We start from the raw sequence: 10938 nt of genomic DNA, 5'->3' as shown, positions 1-10938 counted from the left end.
CACTGAGAATACCAAACATTAACCCAGGATTGTGCCCCATTATACACTGAGAATACCAAACATTAGGAACACCGTATGTGTGTCTGTCTGTGAAAGGACGACCCTATGGGCCACGCTGTTTGGCTATTTGGTCTCTGTCTCTCTGTCTCTCCTGCTGCCTTCATTGTCCAAGGGCCTTTTGTTTCTTTTTCTAATGGCATCTCTCAGAACTCTTTTCGTTAGGAGACTAAATGAGCGCCTGATTGCGCTGCGGGCCACTGGAGAATCACAAAGAGGGCTTTTGCGGCTCGCTACAGTTGAGCCATTGTGGACACGGCCCCTGGACTAATTGGCGTTGACAATTAAGCATGTTGGAATACAAGGTCTCAGCAGAGGAGGGAGGGAAGATGAGGTGGTTAGACAGTTCAGTACATGTAGTACAGTATTCACACAAGCAGACACATCACACACACAGAGGCAAAACACACACAGACACACACAGAGGCAAAACACACACAGACACACACAGAGGCAAAACACACACAGACACACACAGAGGCAAAACACACACACACAGAGAGGCAAAACACACACACACACAGAGGCAAAACACACACACACACACACAGAGGCAAAACACACACACACACACACACACACACACACACACAGAGGCAAAACACACACACACACACACACAGAGGCAAAACACACACACACACACATACATTCAAAACACACACACACACACATTCAAAACACACACACACACACAGAGGCAAAACACACACACACACACACACATTCAAAACACACACACACAGAGGCAAAACACACACACACACACACACACACAAAGGAATTGTGGGAAACTGAAAAAGGACAAATCAATATCCTGTTCACTCAGAGCACACACACATTATACAGGACAGTATGCACACACATACACACATGCACTTGCATCATAAAAAAATCAATATACAGTTCACTGAGGTGAAATCACACAACAGGCCACAGTGAAGACTGAAGTGCTCTACAGTTTGTGTGTTACCAGTAGTAAAACCAGTAGGGAGTAGGGTGCTATTTGGGATGCAGTCAAGTGTACTCTGGTAACACACAAACTGTAGAGCACTTCAGTCTTCACTGTGGCCTGTGTGATTACACCAGTAGTAAAACCAGTAGTAAAACCAATAATGTAGGCCCATATGATGAAAGAATGGTAGCTGTCTGACCTCATGACGTGACAACTCTAGGTGAGCTCAGGGAAGATTGAGGGACAGTCTCAGTATTCACAGGGAAAGGATCTACAGTAAACATGAGTGTGGAACATTCACACACAGCCATTCATTGTGTTCAAGTCTGCTTGGAACATGGTGATATCATTTGGCAAAGAGGCTCAAAGGTAGAACTTGAGATTTAACAAGCGAGCAACAATGCCCTCATGTGCCATTCTGACTGATTTATGGGTACAGTATGTAGCCCATGGTGGCGACCCAAATGATTCTCTATATAGTGCACTACTTTTGACCTGGTCCCATAGGACTCTGGTCAAATGTAGTGCACTATGTAGGGGAGTAGGGTGCTATTTGGGATGCAGACAAGTGTACTCTGCAGCCAATACCAGCGTTGGGGTGATTAGTGGACTATTTATGTATGTCTCTAGGGTGTGTCAGACACAAGTACTGTATGCTATTAGTCATTGAACAACTCCACATCCTGGACTGCAGCTGATAGAATACAATAGAATAGGACTTTATCAGTCTTCTACTTCTTGTCTGCCTCCTCGTTGTGCTCCAGGGCACAGCGGCAGGAGACGGTACCTCAGAAAGCTCCAGGGCACAGTGGCAGGAGACGGTACCTCAGAAAGCTCCAGGGCACAGCGGCAGGAGACGGTACCTCAGAAAGCTCCAGGGCACAGCGGCAGGAGACGGTACCTCAGAAAGCTCCAGGGCACAGCGGCAGGAGACGGTACCTCAGAAAGCTCCAGGGCACAGCGGCAGGAGACGGTACCTCAGAAAGCTCCAGGGCACAGCGGCAGGAGACGGTACCTCAGAAATGCCAGGGTCACTGAATGACAAAAACACTGAAATAAAAGTACCTAATTAAGTTTGCTGAAGATGACGCTGTGATGCAACTGAGCTAACTGAAGAACAGGAGGAACAGTTTGTCAGGGAGAGGGAGAGAGAGGGGGGCAAACTTCCCAGAGTAGCGAGAGAAGAGAGGGCAGGCTTTGATGTTGGAGCGACGCTGTAGTGTACACCTTTGATTCAAACATCCCCCGTACACCATAACAACTCGTTCACTCCCATCCTCCCCCTCCTCCTTCCTCCTTCCTCCTTCCATACCTTACCTTCAGTATCACTTCCTCCATCCCCATTTCCCTCCAATCCTGTTCCATCCCTTACCTTCAGTACCACTTCCTCCATCCCCATTACCCTCCAATCCAACCTTAGTCTGATCGTTGTTTGTTCAAGGGCCAGCAAACCCCCCCGAAGTGTTTTTCTCCTTTCATCCATCCTCCATGAATAAGAACCCTTTGAGTTCACCTTTGATGAGGCCTTAAAACACGGCATCACGCCATTTATGTAAAAGGTTCCACATCACATGCATGTTTGTATGTGTACAGGGACATCCATTTGACATCAAGGCATCAGGGACATAAAATTATGGAGTTGTACAAATGGTTTGATCAGCTGCATAGATTCCCCCTGAAATGTGTCTTTTGATAACATCTGAGAAGGCTTATATTTCTTTGAACATGAACATACATACACACTCTCATACGAACAGACACACACACACACACAAAACGCTGTATTGTTGGTGTTGCAAATGTGTTTCTAATTTGTTCTCCCAACACTTCTAATGATATAATTAGATTTACTGATTGACAGAGAGGGACGAGGCGAACGGTCATCAGTTTCCCAAGGCTTCAGCTTGACCAGAGAACAGCAACAACCCCTACAGCCTCTCTCCCCTCAGTAAGGCGACTCGCCAGGCCTGCCTGATGGGGGGAGGAGAGGAGGATGACAGGGTTAGGCCAGGGGGAGGCTAGGGAAAGACCCTTTTTGTTTTGTTGTTGTTGTTGTACTAATTTGACATTTGACAAAGTCCTGTGTCATCAAGTTCCTCAAGTGTGGTAATTAAGAGTGGCAGGTCACTCCTGAAAGAGGCCTAAAAGCAGACAGGGTCTCTGCCAATCAGCTGCAGGCAGGGGGTGGAGGGGGGGCTGTGGTAGACACACAGGACTCTCCCTCTCCCTCCCCTCTCTCCCTCTCCCTCCCCTCTCTCCCTCTCCCTCCCTCTCTCCCTCTCCCTCCCCTCTCTCCCTCTCCCTCCCCTCTCTCCCTCTCCCTCCCTCTCTCCCTCTCCCTCCCTCTCTCCCTCTCCCTCCCCTCTCTCCCTCTCCCTCCCCTCTCTCCCTCCCCCTCCCCTCTCTCCCTCCCCCCTCTCCCCCCTCTCTCCCTCTCCCCCCTCTCCCTCCCCCCCCCCTCTCTCCCTCTCCCTCCCCTCTCTCACTCTCCCTCCCTCTCTCTCTCTCTCTTTCCCTGGGAAATTGTTATTGAGAAAGAGAGAGAGAAATATATTTTATTTCAGTTCATGAAACATGGTACCAACACTTTAAATGTTGCATTAATATTTTTGTTCAGTATAAAAATGAAATCAGACGTAGTGCATACATTGCACACTATGAATATTCAGTTATCTGGAAATTCTCATGTAATAACAATCGGATAAGCCTTTATAACCTTTAAATGTATATTATTGTATATGAATTGACTGTAATTTGCTCTGGAAAGATAAGTATCCTCATACCTGCCTGTGTGTCTGAAGAGAGAGAGAGAGAGAGATGAGGGGAGAGAGGGGAGAGAGAGAGAGAGAGAGAGAGAGAGAGAGAGAGAGAGAGAGAGAGAGAGAGAGAGAGAGAGAGAGAGAGAGAGAGAGAGAGAGAGAGAGAAGAGAGAGAGAGAGAGAGAGAGAGAGAGAGAGAGAGAGAGAGAGAGAGAGAGAGAGAGAGAGAGAGAGAGAGAGAGAAGAGAGAGAGAGAGAGAGAGAGAGAGAGAGAGAGAGAGAGAGAGAGAGATTTTGTTTACTATCTACTTCACTTGCTTTTGGAATGTTAACATACGTTTCCCATGCCAATAAAGCCCTTAAATTGAATTGAAAGAGGACAGGACAAAGAGAGAGAAAGGGGAGAGCACAGGAAAGAGACAGGGAGGACAAGAGAGAGAGAGAGCGAAAGAGAGCGAGAGAGAGAGGCTAGCATTTTTCAAAACGAGTCTAGCATCACTCAACAGTGAATGTTTTTTCTGTTGGCTCACTGACCGCCAGAGAAACATTAGCCCACCCTGGTTTCTGCTTAAGAAGACAAACACACACCAAACAGTAGCAATACAATAATCACCCCCCCCCCCTCTCCCCTCCCTCCCCTCCCTCCCCCGCCATTCTCATTGTCTTGGTGTGTTTAAGAAAAGCTGTCTCTAATGAGGGGCTAATAGGTGGGATTGGGCCCCAATTCAGGCCCTCTCTCGTGGGTATTGTTCATATTGTAACGGCTGCCTGGGCTCCAGCTGTAGAGCCTGCAGGTAACATATTGTTACCCCCGACCCACATACATATGAATGGGAATGACATGCAAATCTATCAGGCTAAAACAAGGATTATTTTGTATTTACAGTCAATGACAATCAAGAGGTAGAGAGGGATGTTGGTGGTGTGGGGGTGGTGTACACTGAGGATGCTTAGGAAGGGATATGTGTTGTTGTAAGAAGTAACAGGAGGAAGTGGGACACTGGGACATGTAATAAGATGGGAAATTGGACACTGTGTTCCCTACCTTAGTCCCCTAACTTAGTCCCCTACTTTATGCTAACCTTATTATAATTTCTTACTCCCTCTTCCCAGGTCTTCTCTCTCTCTCTCCCCCTCTCTCTCTAATAATAATAATAATAATATGCCATTTAGCAGACACTTTTATCCAAAGCGACTTACAGTCATGCGTGCATATATTTTTTGTGTAGAGCACTACCTTGGCGTTACAAGCGCCGTGCTCTACCAGCTGAGCTACCCCCTCTCCCCCCCCTCTCTCTCTCTCTCTCTCTCTCTCTCTCTCTCCCTCTCCCCCTCTCCCCCCTCTCTCTCTCTCCCCCCTCTCTCTCTCTCTCTCTCTCTCCCCTCTCTCTCTCTCTCTCTCTCTCTCTCTCTCTCCCCCCCTCTCTCTCTTCTCCCCCTTGTCTTTCATTCTGCCCACCTCCACTGTCTACATTAGTGTTGTTTGTAGGCTGGCTAGTCTTTCATCTGTCCAGTGTTTTTATGTTCTGTGCTCTTCAGCACAAAGGCTCCTCTACCTCACCTCTAGGTTGGTTTTGATGAGTACACCAATTGTAAAGGGGTCTCCATAGAACAGGTGCAGGAACCTCCTCTGTTCCTGACTGAAGGTGCACAGACACAGTCACACACAGGAGTTACCAGACAATGCAAGCCAACCACACGCTCCTTGGGATTTGTAAGGAAGTGCTAGATGCTTATTTGGTCAGCGTAACACATTTGTTATTGTGGTTATAGAGTAGAAGATAAGTCAATTAACACACAGAAATATTTAAGAGGGCCAGTTTGCAGTTCTGTTGTACTTTGCATAACTAAATACTGTAATAGTTACATATATACACATATTGTCACATATTGTCACATGTAGTCCTTTCTCCTGCTTTTTAAATCATCTGTGTTTCCATTTCTTGATGCAGGGCAGACTTCCACAACAGGCCTTATCTCGTCTAGTTTCTGCTGGCAATGCCCTGTGATGGCTATGGCTCTGACAACGAACAAACAGCTCCACCGTGTGGTAATAAGGTGCACACACAGCATTCTGGTCAATAATCTACCACTCCAAAATTGTCAGTTGTTGGCTATTTAGAATACTGAAAAATAACTGCTTGTTGTCCAGGGCATGTCCCAGAGGTGGTCCCACAGTCAGCTACTAGTCTTGTTCCAACGCAGTAATAATTCGTCACATTCAACTAATCAACTTTAAACACTTGGTTAGTTAAATCATATCTGTTAATGCAGTTTGAAGAAAGACTAACTAGTGTTAGTTCAATCCGTGTTTACCATGTCTTAAATAGCGCATTTCACCAAACTGTGAATCACTGAGTCACTTTCTCAATTCTTTCTCACTTTCTTGTACTCACATCCTTCCATATCCTTGTCTGTACATAATGCCCTGAATCTATTCTACAACGCCCGGAAATCTGCCCTTTTATTCTCTGTACCCAACGCACTAGAAGACCAGTTCTTAAAGCCTTTAGCCGTATCCTTATTCTAGTCCTCCTCTGTTCCTCTGGTGATGTAGAGGTTAACCCAGGCCCTGCAGCCCCCAGTATCACTCCTACTCCCCAGGCGCTATCATTTGTTGACTTCTGTAACCGCAAAAGCCTTGATCAGAAGCCTCCTCCCTAAGTTTGAGCTATTCACTGCGTTAGTACACTCTGCCAACCCTGATGTTCTAGCAGTGTCTGAATCCTGGCTTAGGAAGGCCACCAAAGATTCAGAAATGTCTATTCCCATCTACAACATTTTCCGTCTAGATAGAACTGCCAAAGGGGGGGCGGGGTTGCAATCTACTGTAGAGATAGCCTGCAGAGCTCTATCATACTATCCAGGTTTGTGCCCAAACAGTTTGAGCTTCTACTTCTAAAACCCACCTTTCCAGAAATAAGTCTCTCACTGTTGCTGCTTGCTACAGACCCCCATCAGCCCCCACCTGTGCCCTGGACACCATATGTGAATTGATTGCCCCCCATCTATCCTCAGAGTTCGTATTGCTTGGTGACCTAAACTGGGATATGCTTAACACCCCGGCCGTCCTACAATCTAAACTAGATGCCCTCAATCTCACACAAATTATCAAGGAACATACCAGGTACAACCCTAAATCCGTAAACATGGGCACCCTCATAGATATCATCCTGACTAATTTACCCTCTAAATACACCTCTGCTATCTTCAACCAGGATCTCAGCGATCACTGCCTCATTGCCTGCGTCCATAATGGGTCCGCGGTCAAACGACCACCCCTCATCACTGTCAAACGCTCACTAAAACACTTCAGCGAGCAGGCCTATCTAATTGACCTGGCCCGGGTATCCTGGATGGATATTGACCTCAAACCGTCAGTAGAGGATGCCTGGATGTTCTTCAAAAGTGCTTTCCTCTCCATCTTAAATAAGCATGCCCCATTCAAAAAATTCAGAACTAAGAACAGATATAGCCCCTGGTTCACCCCAGACTTGACTGCCCTTGACTAGCACAAAAACATCCTGTGGTGTATTGCATTAGCATCGAACAGCCTCCGCGTTTTGCAACTTTTCAGGGAAGTCAGGAACCAATATACACAATCAGTTAGGAAAGCAAAGGCTAGCTTTTTCAAACAGAAATTTGCATCCTGTAGCACTAACTCCAAAAAAGTTTTCAGACACTGTAAAGTCCATGGAGAATAAGAGCACCTCCTCCCAGCTGCCCACTGCACTGAGGCTAGGAAACACTGTCATTACCGATAAATCTACGATAATCGAAAATTTCAACAAGCATTTTGCTACGGCTGGCCATGCTTTCCACCTGGCTACCCCCTACCCTGGCCACCAGCTCTGCACCCTCCGCTGCAACTTGTCAATGCCCCCCGCTTCTCCTTCACCCAAATTCAGATAGCTGATGTTCTGAAAGAGCTGCAAAATCTGGACCCCTACAAATCAGCTGGGCTAGACAATCTGGACCCTTTCTTTCAAAAATTAGCCACAGAAATTGTTGCAACCCCCTATTACAAGCCTGTTCAACCTCTCTTTCGTATCGTCTGAGATTACCCGGGAAATTGGAAAGCAGCCGCGGTAATCCCCCTCTTCAAAGGGGGTGACACTCTAGATCCAAACTGTTACAGACCTATATCCATCCTGCCCTGCCTTTTGAAAGTATTTGAAAGCCAAGTTAACAAACAGATCACCGACCATTTCGAATTCCAGCGTCTTCTCCGCTATGCAATCTGGTCATGGGTGCACCTCAGCCACGCTCAAGGTCCTAAACGATATTATAACCGCGATCGATAAAAGACAGTACTGTGCAGCCGTCTTCATCGACCTGGCCAAGGCTTTCGACTCCGTCAATCACCGCATTCTTATTGGCAGACTAAATAGCCTTGGTTTCTCAAATGACTGCCTCGCCTGGTTCACCTACTTCTCAGATAGAGTTCAATGTGTCAAATCGGAGGGCCTGTTGTCTGGACCTCTGGCAGTCTCTATGTGGGTGCCACAGGGTTCAATTCTCAGGCCAACTCTATTCTCTGTGTATATCAATGATGTCAATCTTGCTGCTGGTGAATCTCAGATCCACCTCTACGCAGACGACACCATTTTGTATACATCTGGCCCTTCATTGGACACTGTGTTAACAAACCTCCAAACGAGCTTCAATGCCATACAGCACTCCTCCCGTAGCCTCCAACTGCTCTTAAATGCTAGTAAAACTAAATGCATGCTCTTCAATCGAACGCTGCTGGCACCCGCCCACCCGACTAGAATCACTACTCTCGGCAGGTCTGACTTAGAATATGTGGACAACTACAAATACCTAGGTGTCTGGTTAGACCGTAAACTCTCCTTCCAGACTCACATTAAGCATCTCCAATCCAAAGTTAAAACTAGAAACGGCTTCCTATTTCCGCAACAAAGCCTCCTTCACTCATGCTGCCAAACATGCCCTTGTAAAACTGACTATCCACCGATCCTTGACTTCGGCGATGTCATTTACAAAATAGCCTTCAACACTCTACTCAGCAAATTGGATGTAGTCTATCACAGTGCCATCCATTTTGTCACCAAAGCCCCATATACTACCCACCATTGTGACCAGTACGCTCGTTGCCTGGCCCTCACTGGCACCAGGTCATCTATAAATCACTGCTAGGCAAATCCCTGCCTTATCTTAGCTTATTGGTCACCATACCAACACCCACCCGTAGTATGCGCTCCAGCAGGTACATCTCACTGGTCATCCCCAAAGCCAACACCTCCTTTGGCCGCCATTCCTTCCAGTTCTTTGCTGCCAATGACTGGAACGAACTGCAAAAATCTCTGAAGCTGGAGACTCTTATCTCCCTCACTAACTTTAAGCATCAGTTGTCAGAGCAGCTTACCGATCACTGCACCTGTACACAGCCCATCTGTAATTAGCCCACCCAACTACCTCATCCCCATATTGTTATTTATTTTGCTCATTTGCACCCCAGTATCTCTATTTGCACATCATCTTCTGCACATCTATCATTCCAGTGTTAATACTAATTGTAATTATTTTGCACTATGGCCTATTTATTGCCTTACCTCCATAACTTGCTACATTTGAACACACTGTATATATATTTTCTGTTGTATTTTTTGACTTTATGTTTTGTTTTACCCCATATGTAACTATGTGTTGTTGTTGTTTTTATCGCACTGCTTTGCTTTATCTTCGCCAGGTCGCAGTTGTAAATGAGAACTTGTTCTCAACTGGCTTACCTGGTTAAATAAATACATCTTCCGACTCTTTGTGTCCCCTCTCCTTGCACCCTTCTCAAAACACATTGGAGAAGGACTGAAGGAGGGACCCCTGCTCCAATACGCTCGAGCAGGAGGCAGGGAGATGGGATGCGAGGAATCGAGGTAAAATGAATTGAGTCTGCCTGTCATTTGACTATACTGTCCATTTATAGTTTTCTTCTACAGCTAGTTTATCTTCACCACTAGATGGCAGGCTTACCCTTCTCAATATACCGCATCAGCTGTAGACACCTCCAGTAGCAGACAGACAGACAGTCAGACAGACTCAGTTTTAGATTTATTTTAAGTAACTACATGCTACTATTCACTAGCATTATCTGATATGAGTAAAGTGTAACTAATATAGTACACTGCAAAAAAATAAGGGTGCTTTGCAGTTCTATATAGAACCTTTTTGAGGGTATGAAGCGGGATATTGAACCCTTCAGCTTTATGTAGGATTACGGCACAATTAATTCTATCAGGAATTACACAGGCACATGGACTCTGGGCTCTATCTAGATGTAAATAGGACCACTGCTTGATAAAGCACTATCGAGACCAATGGTCTTTCAAACAACAGTCACTAGACGACGACCACTCCATCTAAAAAATAAAAAGATGACGAAATGCATACATTGCACACTAAGAATATTCAGCTGTCTGGAAATTCTTATGCTCATGGAATAACAATCGGATAAGCCTTTATAGCCTTTCATTGTATATTATTGTATATGAATTGACTGTAATTTCCTCTGGAAAGATACGATAATCGACTAAAATGTAAATGAAACTTTGTCCAAAGTCACATATGTTTTGATGGAGAACTGCACTACCCATTGGTTTTATACCTGCCTGTGTGTCTGAAGAGAGAGAGAGAAAGAGGAGAGGACAGGAGAGAGAGAGAGAGGGGGGGAGTAGCCTAGGCTATGTATGTGGCATTGAGGAGCAGAGCGCAGCAGCACTGATGCTGCGATGCGCACGTTGCAGCCGTTAAAATTCATCGTGCATTCCAGTACACCAATGTTGTCAAAGCATAGCCTACCATTCATCATCTTGCTACCACCCACTGCAATCGGATTTTACTTTCCTTCTTCTCTTTGTTTATGACCATTTGAGTGGTCAATCCCGTGGTCTCAAAGTGGAGCCCCGAGGATCTCGGATTGGCGCGCTCATACAGGGGCTCGGAGGCGCGCCCGGGACTTCCAGATTTTTGCCCGGTTTCGTCTCAGCGGAGACCGATGCCTCGAATCGCCGAGACCGGAGAGGGTCTCAAAGGTCTAGGACGCCAGCGACGAGGGGTCGTCTGGCGCCACAGAACACCTTCCTAGACACAATTGCAACCCGTTTTGATGGGACCCGTAAGCAACCACTCCACGTGCGCGTTTTTAGC

General features: G+C 46.3%; 1 pseudogene; it reads left to right on the top strand.

The window, feature by feature from the left end:
• Positions 1 to 10513: 10513 nt before the first annotated feature.
• The window catches only part of LOC123484015, a 27829-nt pseudogene continuing 27404 nt past the window's right edge, over positions 10514 to 10938 (top strand).

The sequence above is a fragment of the Coregonus clupeaformis genome, unplaced genomic scaffold (genome assembly GCF_020615455.1).
Source record: "Coregonus clupeaformis isolate EN_2021a unplaced genomic scaffold, ASM2061545v1 scaf0183, whole genome shotgun sequence".
NCBI lineage: Eukaryota > Metazoa > Chordata > Actinopteri > Salmoniformes > Salmonidae > Coregonus > Coregonus clupeaformis.
The sequence above is the reverse complement of the archived record's forward strand: the minus strand, read 5'-3'. Positions and strand labels throughout refer to the sequence as shown.